The sequence below is a fragment of the Saccostrea echinata genome, unplaced genomic scaffold (genome assembly GCF_033153115.1).
Source record: "Saccostrea echinata isolate AGI-Se365-2 ecotype Australia unplaced genomic scaffold, CSIRO_AGI_Sech_v1 ptg000028l, whole genome shotgun sequence".
Taxonomy (NCBI): domain Eukaryota; kingdom Metazoa; phylum Mollusca; class Bivalvia; order Ostreida; family Ostreidae; genus Saccostrea; species Saccostrea echinata.
In genome coordinates, this window is record NW_026889777.1 from 10660998 (window position 1) to 10665885 (window position 4888).

The window sequence follows — 4888 nt, forward strand, 5'->3', positions numbered from 1 at the left end:
TACGGTATCGTAATGATACTTTAGAAATATGAGCTAATTTTTCTTTTTTTTTTTTTATCTTTTTCTCAGAGAATTCAGTAGCTCTATTTTATTGAATGTTTACTAGTTTCTCGGGGAACATGGTTTATACCCACTGAAAGATTTGTTAAGTCCAGATTCCAAGGGATACATAAACTCCATATTTATTTTATTCTCTTTTTGAGATAGCAACATCACAATGAATTTCTTTGGCCACAGGTCTGGGCAGGTGACCAAATTGCTTCTTTAAAAGACTAAGTAATATACTAACAAAGGGTCATTCAGCTAGTTCTTTGTCTGGGACAATCCCATAGTTTTAATCCGATAAGTACTGTAGCTTACCATTAAAATAACCCTTTTAAATAATCATTAGTCTGTTTAGATATATGCACTGAGGCATATGTCCACACATTCAATGTTATGTTTTATTGATCTTAAAATAAAGCATATCTGTGAATTACAAACTTTTGTCACTTTTTTTATTTCTTTCGTCAGATTCAAGTCAAGAAATTTGATGTGTAAAACTATTAGGAAAATTTAACCCAATTTGGAAAGAAAAGCTCATTCGACAGATCAATGTAGGTGTGAATGAAATTTTATCACCTGCTCTCATTTCAGCTACCACACATAGGAATAAATCCCCACTGCGTACATACATTGCCATATATTTGAATCCAAGATGATTTTGGTTTTATATCGATTTCAACAAGAGATTTTAACCCCATTCTGATTTATGATAAAAAAAAAGGTTAAACATAAATCAGAGATTGGGATGAAGTAAAATTAAGAAAACAACATGCGTGTACTTACAATTAAGATATTTTCTAATATGCTATTTTATTCAAAATATTGAATGTGCAAAGCTTTTGTTGTATTAATTATGTCTAGAAACTGAAAAAGTAAGGAAGTAATTCACAATGTTTCATTTTCTTATTTTGTAAAACATATAATATTTGTCTTGTTGTTTTTATATTTACATGCAAGAAAAATAATTAAAAATAAATAAATGATTATAAGAAGGACGTTGATTTATTTGATATCAATTTTTTAGCAGATTTTGAGGAGGTTTACATGGATTTTTTTTTATTTCAAATTTTCAGAAGCCATTGGTCTATTTTTAGAACCAAAATTAAGGGCTATACCAACTGTTTTGATTTGAAAACGACTATATTATACAGTTATGGAATGGGTATGAGGGAAATAGCAAATTTATGGTTCCCCGAGGGAAATAGTTTCCTGCCGAGGGGAACCATAAATTTGCTATTTCCCTCATACCCATTCCATAACTGTTTTATTATACCGAAACAAACAAGGAGATTTATTAACTATAGACTTAGCCATTTTTAAAACAATATAGAGGCATTTTATATAAATAATCAAAAATGCGCGTGATTCCAATTTTGTTAAATATGTGATGCATCAATACGGAAAAATAAAATTATTTAAAATAAATAATAATTTCACTAACATTTCGAAGGATTATCGTTGTCCTCTTTTTGCTTAGAAGTTCCAGTATGATTTTGACATCGCATGTCGAAATGTTTTGACGTCATAGTTACATTGCTAATTTAACATTACGTCACGGACTCGAGATTCCTTCAAAAAAGGACGATCCTGTCTAATTAAGAAATGAATTTCATTTTTGAAGATTCATGAGGACATGAACTACGACGCTTCACGCCGGCATATTTCATGAAGTGCCGGCGAGAAGCGTTGTAGTTCATGTACCTCATGAATTTTCAAAAATTAAATTCATTTCTTATATTTACATTATTTTTTTCTGATGATTTGCCACAAATACCGCCATTCAACTGTCATTTTTAAAGCAAAACAGTTTGCACTATAGTTTTGACGTCAAGTAAGGTATTATGACGTAACAATGGAGATATTCATGCTCATCCATGGTAGTTCATGAGAAAATGAACTGCATTCTATTTTGTAAAGAATCATAGGGGAAATTTATTGGAAATGTAAATATTAGATTCTAACCTCGATTTCTCTCCATTTCGAAACTTTGAACGTTCAGGTTTGACGTTATAACTATTGTCAACGTCATTATGTGAAGGTCATCCGAATTTCCGCGGAATTTTACAAAATACAAATGAAATGTATAAAGTGATAAATAACTTTTTAATTAAAACTTTGTCATGCTCCGAGTCACCATCCCATTGGTCTAATAATGAAATCATAATTGTCATTATACATTTAAAATTCAATAAAATTTTACATTTTGTAATTCATATAGACATGTAGTGAAGGATTATAAATATGCTAATAATAAATATCTATAACACAACTTTTATTTAAATTCTAGCTTGTCCACGAACTTTACGGACAACTACCCTCGTATATATATATATATATATATATATATATATATATATATATATATATATATATATATATATATATATATATATATATATATATATATATATATATATATATATATATTAGGAATGACTCTAATTCTTGGCCAAATTATTCGAGTATAACCTGGTTTGGGTCAGTTTACGCTTTATAATCCGCGAAGCGGATTATAAAACAGCGTAAACTGACCCAAACCAGGTTATACTCGAATAATTTGGCCAAGAATTAGAGTCATTCCTTATAATTTAATTTTAAAATCATTAAATAACTATGGGTGTAAAATTTCGTTGCTTTTTATTAGTTCAAATTTGCCGCTCAATAATACAACCGTAGTAACGGAAGTACCGGAAGTGATGGGAAGCGAGGGGAGGTAAAAATTGATACATAGCTTTAGCAGCCTTGTTGTTTGTTTACATGTGGTAAAATCGAATTATTGTTTGGTACATTTATTAAATCTGGAATTTTCCATGAATCCCGAGGACTGGAAATGAGAGGATTGTATGGATACAGATGATTCAGCTGGTTGTCAGGGGGGTATGTCCCCATACCAAACCAGGTTATACAGAAATAATTTGTGTTCCTTTTGGGTAATTAACCAATCAGCGGCTAGAATACAAACAAAATTAAATTTTATATATATATATACTGAGATTAGAATTATGACAAAAACTAGTGGATATCTTTCCTTTCACTTCAGCGGAAAGTGATTTAATATTTGACTTATACACGATATAAAACTAGTGCAGGGTATGTGTAATATGGCGTAACAAACTAACATGTGCTAGCATCAAAGCGTTATGTGTGAACTCATCTGCAATATCTTGACCCAAATTCACGCCTGAGTTTCACCTATATTGAAATAACCCAATTTAGTAGTCCAGACGAAAATTGTTTATACGATCATCGTACCTGGATCTAAGTATGGTTTATGATTTTTGTTTCGTCGATAAAAGATTTTGAATCATAAAACGTGTATTAATAGACGACAAAAAGGTCCATCATTTGTATAAGCTATAAAGTATATAAAGGATTCACCTAATAATAACAAAAATAATTTTCGAAATATCTATTTGATGCCCAATTTTATTTGCCTTGGGTTTGATGTCAAAAATGTCAAGGATTAAACGCGTATCGTTGCAGAAAGATTATTGACCGTTTAAAGTGCTTCAAGGATAGCTCATATATAATGTAAAATTTCATATCAACAACTACATATGTAAGCGAAATAAAGGAAATCACCCCATTCCAAAGAACATACATTTTCATGCACTCAGAAAACATTATTTACTTATTTATTTATTTAAAATAAATAAATAAGTAAATAATAAATAAATAAATAAATATTAAATAAAATTTTAAATATTGATTAATAAACAAATTACACCAGGTTTTTCCTCTTGTTAGCTGAATTCAGCAATAGATATCTCGCATATTTTAGGATATCCGATCCTTAGCAAGGAATGATAACTCTTTAATTTATTATTTAATTCAATAAGTCTCAAAATGAAGCTTGAAATTGAGATCTTTTCATGCAACAATTTTCATTTCATGCACCTCAATGTGATTCATGGTTATTTAAAATTTTTAGAAACGGTAATATAAAAAGTTGATATTTGTACCCCATAAAAGTACAGTCAAACCTCGTAATCTCGAACTCGGTGGGACCGAGAAAAACTTCCAGATATCCGAGGATTCGAAAAAGCAGGGTTAAAACACTGACTTAGAGAATAAGTGGTCGGGACTTCCAAATCACTTCGACATATTCATGGTACCCGAAATATCAGTGTTCGAGATATCGAAGTTCAACTGTATTTCAAAAAATCAAATATTTCAAGAAATTGAATTTCCTTTAATCTTACCTTAGATACCAATGTTTATAAACATGATATGAAATCAGAAGTAATTTATGGTGTTTTGCAATGATAGGAAACGCTTTATACGCTATGCATTATAAAATAATTGAAGTAAATAGAAGAAACTAAAGTACCACATAAGTATAAAAATCACTCAATTTTCTTCAAAAGCGTGGATATCTATAAATTTTTTTTATCCTAAAATATATTTTTTGATCAGTTTTCATTTAGAAAAAATGCATAGTAGATGTTTTTATCCGCATTTCCCGAAATTTATTTCAGATTTACTAATTTCCCTGTATAATATGATTAAGTTTGAAAAATTACCGTGGGTAAATACACATTACTTCGAGAATTTAGAAACATTTTTGTGAGCATTTTCAATTATTTAACGCCTGATTTTCAGAACCTGAGGATCGGACCACCTTAATTTACTTAATTTTTTTAAATTAATACTTTAGTAGAAAACCATGGGCTATATATGGAGAGGTAAGTATTTTATAATGATCAGTAATAGCAGGCCTAGGAGCGGATCCACATTTTCTATCGGGGTGGAGAACTTAATCTTAATACTTGAAATTGATATGAGCTTTAATTACAGAAACTGAAAATACTGGTAGTTTATGTAACATTAAAAGTGTGTGATC